This window comes from Nycticebus coucang, chromosome 24 (genome assembly GCF_027406575.1).
Source record: "Nycticebus coucang isolate mNycCou1 chromosome 24, mNycCou1.pri, whole genome shotgun sequence".
NCBI lineage: Eukaryota > Metazoa > Chordata > Mammalia > Primates > Lorisidae > Nycticebus > Nycticebus coucang.
The window spans coordinates 28,200,414-28,211,983 of record NC_069803.1 but is presented as its reverse complement, the minus strand read 5'-3'; the positions used below and the strand labels follow the sequence as shown (position 1 = coordinate 28,211,983).

General features: G+C 53.4%; 1 long non-coding RNA gene across 1 annotated transcript; it reads left to right on the top strand.

Annotated features, from left to right (window-relative positions):
* Nucleotides 1–1,976: 1,976 nt before the first annotated feature.
* LOC128576348 (uncharacterized) lies at nucleotides 1,977–9,198 on the top strand. Its single transcript, XR_008377351.1, has 5 exons — nucleotides 1,977–2,553; nucleotides 3,132–3,176; nucleotides 3,484–3,586; nucleotides 3,900–8,028; nucleotides 8,321–9,198. It is a non-coding gene; the product is annotated as an uncharacterized LOC128576348 (long non-coding RNA).
* The last annotated feature ends 2,372 nt before the right edge of the window (nucleotides 9,199–11,570 follow it).

The following is an 11,570-nucleotide window of genomic DNA, read 5'->3' as shown; positions in this document are numbered from 1 at the left end:
TTTCCCCGGAGAGAGCTCCGATGATGGCTTTTTCCAACTAGCTCAGCTACCGTCTTCAGAAATTAAAAATCTACGGCAGGAATGATGTTCTCCTCCCTCCCTCTTTCTCCCTCTCACCAAACCTTTCCACTTCTTGGAATTTACAAAAACTGCTTATTTTCTGAGATTCTAGTGGTGCATTGTGGAAAGCAAAACCCAAGAGCCGAGAGGTTTTCAGACCACTTTTCTTCTTCTAGGAGGGCAAACACCCGATAACTGACAAGAGCCCACTGGGTCTGGAAGCGCGAAGGGCAACGCCTGGGGTCGCCATTCTCTCGCCCCTGTGCCGTCTGCCCAGACCCCCGCAGGCCCAGGCGCAGCCGCCTCGCAAGGGTACAGGCCGCAGGGCCGTGTTCCCACCTCTCGTTTCCCTGAATCCAGCGCTGCCCAAGAAAACAGTTAGTCCCTTTTTTTTTTTTTAAGTCCTCAAAGAAGAAAAGCCGAGTAGGGGAAGCAGATGGGCCCTGCGCGCCCGCGCGCGTAAATCGCCGGGGTTGGGGCGGCCGCACTGACCCTTTGGACCGAGCGGAGATTCCTCCTTGCGGTGGGGGGGGGGCTTTTTCTCGGGGGTGGGTCAGGGGTTGGCTTTGGGTTTTGCACTTATGGACAGATTCATTCTGAGTTGTTCCTTAAGTCCAGGCTAACCCGGTGCTCCCTGAAAGACACACAAACACCGCCACAACCACAACAAAAGGCCGCTCTCCGAAGTGAGTCTATGCATCCGCGGGACCGGTGGCGGCCGGACGTGGGGCGCACTCTGTGCCTCTCTAATCTCGGGCGTCCATCTGGCCCGGCGGGCGCCGGCGGGAGCGCGGGTGGGCGGGAGGCGGAGCGCGCGCACGTATCCCGGGGCGCGGGCACGCGCGCCCGCTCTCCTTCATGTTCACCTTGACTGCGGGGGTGCGGCGGACGGGACTCTCGCACCTCTTTCCCCCCACCCACTCTTCTCCCCACCCCGCCGCTGTCCTGACCAGACGCCAGCCCCGGGCGGGGTGCGGGGAGGCCGTGCTGGCGCTCGGGTCGCCGCAGCGGCCGAGCAGCAGCGCGCGCTCCGCAGTGATGTAAACCGCGTCCGCCGCAGCGCCCCCACCCTCCCCACCCTGCCTCGCCCGCGCCGTGGCCCGCGGAAACCCCAGGCCGGCGCCTCCGGGCCTGGGGCGAACAGCTAGGGGCGCGCCCCGAGCCCCCCACTCCGTTTGCCAAAGCGGGAGAGACCCGGAGTGGACGCACCGGGAAGGGGTGGGGGCGAGGGCGCCGGAGCCAGGTGTGGGTTTGACGGCCAGGGCGGCCTAGAAGACTCTGCCCAGGACTGGTGCCGCCCGGGTGGCGTTGCGGGGGCGGGGGGTGCACAGGCCACTGCAGATGCGGCGTGTGTGGGCGCGGGAACGCTGTCCCTTCTCCCAGGATAGAAACGGATAAACGGAAGCGCGTGTGAGTGTGGGGGTGCGAATCGCCACCTCCGGCCTTGGCTTTCCCGCTCTTCCGAGCGCTCCCACTTCTCACTTTCCCCAAATCCGCATTTTCCTTGGCACAGCTCTCCCAGAGCACGAAGGAGAGGGAGGTACCCGGGGGCAGTGAGAATGACGTGTGCTGGTGCAGAGAGGGGGTGGGGGGCTGCGGGCCCGGCTCTGTGGACGGGCTCCTAATCCTCTTGTTTTCGGAACTGTCAGCAGATGTGGCTTCTTTTAGCTGAATAATCCGTTAAAGGAATAATAATTTTGCAAAAAGGAGATCGACCTCACCCAAAGAGGACGGTGAACGAGATTAGGGCTGGGTAAGGATAAATTAAAAGGCTCCAAATTCTCTGCCCCTCTCTGCCTTCCTCTCTACCCCCCTCCTTCCTCCTCCATCCTCTCCTCCCCCTCCCTCCCCATCCCCTGCAATCCGCACTCGACGCGAGTTCACGCGAAGGGCTGGATTTCCAGGCTGCGCCGCGACTTGCTCTGCGCGTTATTATTATTCATCGGAGGGTGCTGCCTCCACAACCTTTGCCTCCTGAGCTCCTCTCCTTCCCCCCGGCCGCCGTCGCCAGCAGTGCGGTCCTTCCTGCACGCATGCTCTGGTTCACCAAAGGGAGAGTCTGAATTTTTTTATCACGCTCATCACCATCATCGTGCTGCTCCTTATTATGGTTCTCATTTTCTCCTGCTTGGTGGAGCGACCACCAGCGCCGTCTCGCCGGCCGCCCGCCCCTTCCACAGAGGAGGAAGCAGTTCGGGCTTGGCTGGGCGGCCGCTCCCAAGATGCTGCGGCCTTTGCCCCTGTGCCTCCCTCCCTCAGTCCTCTGCTTGTATACTGTCCTGATCCCTTTTTTTCCAGTAGACCATTGCCTTGGGTTGGGCTGACTGAATCGCTGGGGACTACTACTAGTCTCTTAAAACGGAGAACAAAAAGATGAAGACCTGGTCTGGACGCCGGGACAAAGCACCTTGGGCTCAACGAAAAGGGACCGCTGGCTCCGGACCACGCGTGACCGCTGTGAAGGGCGTCCGCCGGGCGTGCGCTCCTCTGCGGGTATTCCGATTGAATTTTATTTATTCTTCTGGCATGCTTTAACAGTGTCGGTGTGGGAAGAAGGGTTGGGGGGTTTTGTTTGTTGTTGTTGTTTTTTCTGGGAGGGATAGCTGAATCGTGGGAGATTGGAGTGGACGTAACTTGGCTGCCCTGCGCCCCTGATTCGCCTTCTCAGGATACTGGGGTTTGAGAAGGGGACTGGGGACTGGAAGGCTTAGAAAAGAGGAGCCGGATTATGCTTGGAGAAGACTAGGGAATAAGGGGCGAGGTGGACATGAGTGGAGACAGGCCAGCCAGAGGACTGCGGGGAAAGCGACTTCCCCCACACCTTGGGTCTGCAGGATGAGTTTGGCTGGGAATGAGAATTTGGATGTCCGTAGAAAGAGGCTCTGAAAAATTGATGAGAAATTGACATGTCCGTGTACCTGCATAAAGTGGCGACTGGATTTGTGTGTAAACACAGTGGAGGGGTGGAGGAAGTCCTCGAGAGGGGGGGCTCAAAATAATATGTTATTGTCCCTTTGGTTTTAAGCTCTCGTATCCTCTTTCTCCCTTTCTCTGACCCGGGGACCCAGCAGCATTCTACACGAGTGACCTTTCGATCCTCGTCCACCCTTTACCTGGTAAAGCCCGCTGACAGTTGGGGTGGGGTGTGGTGGGGAGAGTGTAGGGGTGTTCTCTCCTCCCCTCCCTCCCTCTGCCTCTCCTCCCTCGCCCCCCCTTCTCGCTCCCTTCCTCCCTCCCACCTCCCTCACTCCCTCCCTCTCTGCTGCATTTTGCATGCGCTATCTAGGTCATTAGCATTTTAGCGTATGGAAGACTTGACAAAGCTGACGAGGGGCCAGATGGGCCTCGCTCTTATGTTGTTTTTTTTTTTTTTTCCTTGCTCTCTCTCTTTTCCTTTTTCCCCTCCACCACTTGGGACCTGAGCGCGAGGACTGCAGCAGGCGAGTTCCGGAAGGCTGATTGCCGAGATCCTGGCCCCGGACCGCTGCAGCTCGCCCCTGCGGCACGCCCGGACCCAGCCTGCGAGGTAAAGGCGGCGGCCGCGCGCCCTGCCCCGACAGCCGCGGCCGAGCCCCCTGCCTGCCGCGCCGCTCGCCCTCTCCTTCCCTCTCCTGGCCCCCTTCAGTTTCCTGGGCAAAGCTGAGCGCGAAGTGGGTGGGTAGGGATTGCTGCGCTGGGGCGAGGTGGGGTTGGTGTTGTTTTTTCATTGTCTGGAGCTGCAGGGGAGGCGAGGCGTGGGGAGAGGGGCGAGGGGAGTAGGAGTAATTAACACGGGGGGGCACCCCTCCGTCTCCCCCTTCCACCCACACCTCCATCCCTCCACCCTCTTCGCTTTGCAGGAAAAAGCCTGGATACGAAAGGATGGGAAGAACAAAGAGCCTTTGGAAGACGTCGCCGTTATCTCATTGTCTGTGTGATGGGGGGGGCTGCGGTGGGGAGGATGCCGCGGTCCCTTCCTCCCGGCGCTCCCCCACCCCCATCCCCTCCCCGCTGTCAACGCGCGCACACGCGTGCTGCTTTTAATTTTTTATTTTTCTTCTGTTCTCATTCCATCTTCTCCCCACCTTTCCCCTTCCTTCCTTCTTTCCTTCCTTCCTTTCTCCTTTCCTTCCTTCCTTCCTTTCCTTCCTCAGGAGAAAGGCCTCTCTCTCCGTGTTCACAGCGGACCTTGATTTAAATGTCCATACAATTAAGGCACGCGGTGAATGCCAAGAATGGGGCTGGCTGAGCACCGTGGGGCGGCGAGGGCCGCCGAGGCAGGAGCGCCCGGAGCCCGGCGCCCTCCGCAGACCTCGGCGCGGCGGCTTCGGGCGCGAGGGGAGGGGGCGCGGCTTCCCGCCGGCTGCCGGAGCCCCCGGGGTGGGAAGGTGTGCGGGCTGTGGCTCCGGGAGGAAAGAAGCTGATTCTGGAACCGAGCGTTCTGTGCGCGCCGGGGAGGGGCGGCCTGGGGCGCACTGCGGAGCGCCAGAGTGCGTTTCTCTCTGCGCTCGGGATTCACTGTGCGTGGGTCAGCATTTTCCTCCATGGCTGTGTTTTTGTTCTGCGTTCCGTTTTTTTGTTTTGTTTTGTTTTTTTTGGTTTGCCCTTTTTAAAAAACAACTAATCTGGCATCCAGGAGACTGGCAGACTGCCCCGGGGCCTGGGCTGCGGATGTGTTGTATCCAGCTTGAGGTTTGGGAGGGGTGGGGTAGCCGGTGAGGAGGGAGGGGGGAGAAGCTGTGTGTCGCCCTTTGCTGTAGAGCAGTGAGCACCTGACAAGATTAAGGAAATCTTTGGGCTATGTGGACGAAAAGGACCAAGCTCCTGGCCCGTCCACAAGCTCCCTCAGGGCTGCAAGGGACTGGACCAAGCACCTTGGCTGTTAACAACAGTTTCAGGCTTTGATCCAGAAACTACAGAGGAAGGGAGAGGCGCGTTGACTTACATGGACTCATGTAGGATTGCATTCCTTTTAAAATGTGAACAGAAGGAAAAACAGAATGTGTACAGCTGGGGGGCTGAGGAAAGGCCGTTTCAAAGGACGCTATCAAGGAATGGAAAGGGTTAAGCTTCACCCATCCTGGAGACTCTGCCTCCCAAATCAGGCCTTCCTACTTGTCCCTAGATCCTGAGCTGCAGCTGGTCTTAGAAACCTTCTCCCCATACTGGGCTGTCAAAACCCCATCCCATTTCCAGCTCTGTATTAACCACCAAGCCCCTGCCCGGTGGCAAAACCTACAGTGTTAATTTCCAGGTGGAGAAAATGGAGGAGGGGGGGTCCCTGAAGCAGACAGCTGAGAAAGGAGGCCAAGAGCTGCTCTTTGCTGCCCAGGAAGATTGCTGCATCCTGTCTTCCCCTGGTGCCAGAGACCTGTCTTTGCAAGGCCAAGACCAAAACGGATGCTTAGTTTAATTTGATTCCTGAAGCAGCGTTCAAGGCCTACTGAGGACCTCTTTTCTGAAGCCTCAGTCTAGCCCACTAGATAAATTAGTATTCAGTGATATTTTGGATCATTATCCCTCCCTAGCCTCTTTTTCTCCAAAATAATTTGTTGAGTACCTACTATATGCAGATTTTTGTGTAATTATTACAGTGTAGGCTCTTTCAGTTCCTTCTGAAGGGGGTGTTTAGAGTCAGACAGGTGGAGGTTAAGTGTGCCACACCTCACCTAGATACTCCCAGAACCTTCTCTGGGTCTGCAGAATGTGCCACAACCAGCTCACCCTGCAGAGAGAAAGCTGCAGTGCAGCAGCCTGCAGGTGCCTGCGCCTCTTGAGCCCCAGAAGGCAAGCTTGGCTGCAGGACAGAAAGAAAGAGAGAACAGCTTCTCTCACCACCACCACCACCCCCACAGCCTCAGCCCAGGTGGTCCTTAGAGGCTCTGTAACCATTGCCTTCAAAATCTACCTTCATTGAAACTAGTACCCCTCTGAGTCCTGGCATCCCCCTCTGCCCATTTTGGACAGGTTCCTGAAGAGGACAGCTGGGGTGTAAACACCCTCACCTCCAATCTCTCTGCTCCCTGCCAACGACAGTTCTTTTAGGCATGGTTATGCCTCTGATGACCAAACCTCTTGCCCCACAAATGTCCAATTAGCTAGCCTCTTCTTCACAACTGCTTCCCTGTAATTCTTCCAGAATCCCTGTACCCTTCATGCCTGTGCCCTCTGGTAAAATCTGCAGATGCCTCCCCAGCTAATGCCCCCTTTATTTAGGTGGAAACTTGACATGCTGTTTCCTGAAAGCTGAAACCGCAGGCACCAGGGCCGAGGCCTTCCAGGTTTCTGCTGCAGATAATTTATGGCGGGAGGGGCTTTTAAAAACATTTTTATTGCTTATGTAAACTCTCATTCCAGAAAGCCTTAATGTCTGTGGGAGTGTTTGGGGTTTGCAGGGTCTGTGTGCATTGGTATGGGGATCTGCTTGTGTCCACCAGTCTCTTTACAAAATGTGTTCGTGTGGGGCTTTAATGGCAGAAGGTGGCAAAGGGATAAATGGACCACTTTGCCCTGTGTGTAACTGTGAGGCCTCTTTTGTGTTTGCCAATCAGATGTCTGGGTGAAGGTGGGGCTTCCCTTCTGCATTTGGGGCCTGTGTTGTGCCTACTGGGAATTATCCAAGAAACCTCAAGAGCTCTAGCTTTCTGGCTTAATTCTCAATGTCATTTTCTCCTACGTATCTATGTGAGCCCCTCTAATGACATCTGTGGCATTAGTGAAGGAGAAAGCACATGGTTTTTTTAAAGGTGCTCACGGGTGAGGCAGTTTGCTAAGAAGGCCCACATTGGTTCATCCTCACCACAGACATCACGGTCTTCATCTTGAGCAAGCTCCTATGTTTCTTAAGGTAACTATACCAGATACATCTAGATTTAGGAACATATCGAAGGAAATATTGGTAACATTCTTCTTTCCCCTGCCAGAAACAGCCCAGATCTCTTTTTAAGCGGAAAAGAAATTCACTCTTTCACAGAGGCAAAGGTAAACTCCTGTATGTCATTTCTATTTCTGGGGTGGGGGTACAGCTTCTGTGAATGCATGAGCTGTTTTAGCCAGAGAGATATTTGGGGAAGGGTCATGTCCTCAGCAGACATACACCCCTATACATACATTTTTTGCATATAACCATATCCGCTGTTAGTACTTAGAGCAGTGTTTTTCAACCTTCTTTATCTCACGGCACACTTGAACCTATAGTTAAACGTCCACCGCACACTTAAATCATGCTGATCAAAAATAAAGAGTAGAAAAAAAAGAATATATTTACTGTGCTTTGAACTTCTTTCGAAAATAATTTAACAATCTTTAAAAATTTTCACGGCACATCTAAGATCCTCTTATATCACTGATTGAAAATCACTGATTGGAGGAAAGCATTTAACCACCAAAAAAAAAAAATCCATCCAGCTATACTGACTCTAAGGGAAATTGTTCTTTCCCTTTATTGAACTTACATAATAACCCCCCCCCACCTTAGAATGGAGTCCTCTGGGGGCAGCTGCAAAACCAGATGGAACCTCCCCTTCCTAATCTACTCTGTGGGTGGTTTTAGAGCCTGGTGAGTCAACACAGGCTGGCTGAGTTGTGCTGGTGGTGTGTGTCGGAGGCTTGGCTGGCTGATTTCATGGTGACCAGCATGTCAACAATAACAACGATGAGAATTTTGGTCCTAATAAAGATTTTTTTTTCTTTCAAGTCCCATCTACAATTCTTTCATTGGGTGTTTTGCCAAGTCTTAATCTGATTTCAGGGTTTTTTGGGTTTGTTTTTTTTTTAAGAAAACATATGTAACACTTAATTGCATCATGAACATAGACCTTATAGCAAGAAAAAAGGACTTCAAATAGAATATTTTAAAGGCAATATGCACCACTTTGTACCCTATACGGGTGTGCTGGAGGCCTGCAGAGATCTCAGAGGACCAAATTTAGATGGCCTCAAAAAAAGAAAAGAAAAACCAGGCCTTATTGAGAATAAAGAATGTTCCAGGTCAGAAAGTGTCAGCAACGCTCAATAGGTTCACCTTTTCATTTTCTTATCCTTCGGCCTTTTGTCTTAAAACAGAAACTTTACCAAGAAATGAGAGCCTGGGTAATGGCTGCACAAGCCCCCAAATTAAACTTCCGGGATCACTAGATCCCTTCTCAAAATTATAGTTTAGCGGGGGTCGTTTTTAATTTTGAGTCCAATCCGATTGCAGCTTAAACACATAACAACATACTGAGCCCTGGGAGACCTAGGAGGCGATACTTCTCTGCAAAGTTCACTTTGCTTCTTCCAGTGTTTCTTGGCCAGGCCGCTCTGCAGGAGCCGGTAGCAGCGGGATCGCTGCCCCGGTCCACCTGCCCAGGGCGCGCCAACATCACCTCCCACGGCGCCCAAGCCAGGCTTTTCTTTTCCTTGGAATGCACCCGGAGACATCCGTCCACTCTGAGCAAGGTGGAGATGGACCGGCGCTGGTTTCCCTGTTAATTTTTGCTCCCGTGTTTTCCCAGCTTTGATTTATTTTTTCTTTCCCGAATCCTGCAGACTTGAGAACCCTGAGGGGTCGGTCATCCCGCATTTCCCAAAGCTTTGGTGCAGGGAGGCAGGATTTGCTTCAGTCCTGTTCCAGGATGCGCCCAAGTCAAAGTCGGGACAGTGCCACCAAAGGAAGGGCCAGACCAGGAGAGGCCACCTTGTCCCCTTTCAGTGCACCTCAGCACTATTAAGTCATGTGCCCGGCCAGACCCAAGGCCTGGGGTGGGGAGGGCAGCTTTTGCAAGGGCAGAGGTATGATATGTCCCCCTCACCACCAGCAGTCTCCAGACTGGCGCAGGCCCAGCCGCTGCGCCCTCCCCGCCCTGTCCCTCTCCCTTCATCTGCCTCTGGGCCTCCTACGGCACCTGGGGCCTCCATGACCCCATCCCGCACCCTGGAAACGTCGCCCAGAAAGCCTCGGAACGCTGGAGAGAAGAGGCTGGCGGGTGCACCAGGCAGAGTGCAAGCCAAAGGGCAGGTTGAGACAGAAAAAGTCGCTTTGTGGCCGCGACGAAGGCCTCGCCCCAGCAGAGCACACGAAATTGCTTTAAGGGTAGGGTTTGGGGGAGATTTTTTCATCCCAGCGCCTGTTTTGAACAGCCTTCCCTTTACAACACCTTCCCTCCAGCCTGCTCTACCCTGACACCAACGGTGACCCGCAGGCATCTTCCCCCAGGACCAAACGCCCGTCTTCCTCACCCCTGCAAAACTTCTATAGAAGCCAAAACAACGACAAAAGCCCTCAACCCAGAAGGAAACACGTTCCTCCTTGGACTTTAGCACTAATCCCAGATCCATGCCAGAAGGGATGGAGCCGCTTTTCGGAAGTGGGTTTGCAGGAAGAGACAGAACGCTCCGTCTTCCCGAATTTCCTGCCAAAGCAACCGCTGCGTGAAGGGACACGGCCTCTGCTAGGCCCACCAGGGTGCAGAGTCGCTGATGCAAGAGGCCTGGTCTCAAGATCACCGGCAGATCGACCCCTAGAGGCTGCAGGTCTGCACAGGGACCTACCAGAGGCTGTGCCACCAGAAGGAGGGTGCGGGGCTCCGTGGGGGGCTTCCCTTCAGCCCCTCCCCCGCCACGCAGCCTGATGTGGCGATATTTATTCCCATTTAATTGAGACACTGGTTTAATTTCACATTGCTTCAGTTGAAGGCCCAATGGGGTTTTCTGCAGCCCTTTTCCCCGGTGCCTCTACAGAAACTAATTGCTGTTAATATGCAATTTTGGCTTTATTATTCGTTAGCCAATTACATGTCCCATAGCCCAGGCCCCTGCTGCTCTCTGCCTCTGCTGGAACCCGCTGACACTCTGCCTGGCTTCTACGTTTTGCCTTCGCTGCTATCCAAACTCTCTTCTCCCCAAAGATGATTTACTGGGGACATCACTCGTTTTGTTTGCCCCGGCCGAGCTGGGGAGTTTTGTTGTTTTTTTTTCAAGGCTTTTCCCTCCTTGAGAGAAATTTCTTCCTTGTAATTGAAGTAAATAATTAATTTTTTTTTTTAGAAAAATGTTAAGTTTCTCCTCTCTTCACTGTCTTCTGCAGGCTCTCCCTGGAGCCATGTTTGAAGTAGCTTTTTCCCATCTAAAGAAAACAAGGCACCTTGCCAGGCGGGCGCTGCAGGAGCCCACCCCCGTGCTACGTGTGTATATCCCACCCTAAATCCAAACACAGTGCCTGGACACTGCTGGTCATTTCTCATATCAAGGAGGGAAACTTGAAAAAGCAATTTGGGAAAGGCATTATTTTCGCAGATAAGGAAAGCAGCTCTCACCTACTCCCCCACAGAAGCCCTTGGAAACCACACCTGCCTCCAATCGCCTGATACTCCTTGTTGGAGCTGATGCAATGGGGGCAGAGCCTTTAAAAAAGCGGGGGCGGCACCTGTGGCTCAAAGGAGGAGGGCATAGGCCTCATATTCTGGAAGTGGCGGGTTCAAGCCCTGCCCGGACCAAAAACTGAAAAAAAAGGGGGAGCATTTTGCCTTGTTTTATTTCTGCCCTGAGTTCTCTGATAACACAGAAGCAAGCACTTCCCATGGCTGGTGCTCTGGAAACAGGAAAATAAAAGCAAAAATCATAAGGACAGCAGGCTACTTCCTGTCTACTTCCCTGCCTTCCTCCATTTTGAAGAGATGCTTCCGGGGCTATGTGGTGCCCCTACATTGATCTAGTAACCCTAACCCTACAGCAACCTGCACAGAGACAGCGTCAGCGCTGAATGGGGAGGAAATGACAAGTCAGCACAGCTGGCTTTGGCTGTGGCCTTCATGCCATCTATAAGCAGGAGGCAGAATCCTTAGGGCCTGGGAATCCTGTGGTTAGATATTTTCATAGTGGGGAAGTGGGTGGGGAGGGCTCCGGAGGGCTGAGACATGGTTAAGAAGGTGCCTTACGTGGAAGACTCAATAAATACCACCCAAATTGGATGTAATCAAATCAACAGCAGCTGTTCCACTTTTCCTACAGAAAAGCTACTATTAGGCAGTAAGGCCTCTTGGGCAAAGGCTAGATGGAGCAGCATCCCAGGAAAGGGAGGAGCTTAAAAATGCTTCTGATTGCTCTCCTATCCTCTGCCCCGGCTTAACCCATCCAGATGTGTGGAGTTTTGTTTTCCAATATTTCACGTATCATGTACCCAGTTTGCACACCATACCCAATCCCAGACAGAATTTCTTTTTTTTTTTTTTTTTTTTTTTGGGCAGGGCTGGGTTTGAACCCACCACCTCCGGCATATGGGACCGGTGCCCTACTCCTTGAGCCACAGGCGCTGCCCCCAGACAGAATTTCTAAGCAGGAGGGGAGGGACCTTTTTTAGAACCCCTCTATCTTCCTTTCTGAGCACTGCTTTAACTTTGTAATTCCCCTTACACACATACTCAAATCTCTCTTCTCACCACCCCAATTCACATTTCAACCAAAGCCTTCCACCCTGGGTATGCCCTCTAAACATAAATAACAACAGTAATAATCAAGTTCTATTTCCTTCTACTCTCCTCTGCCCAACTCCT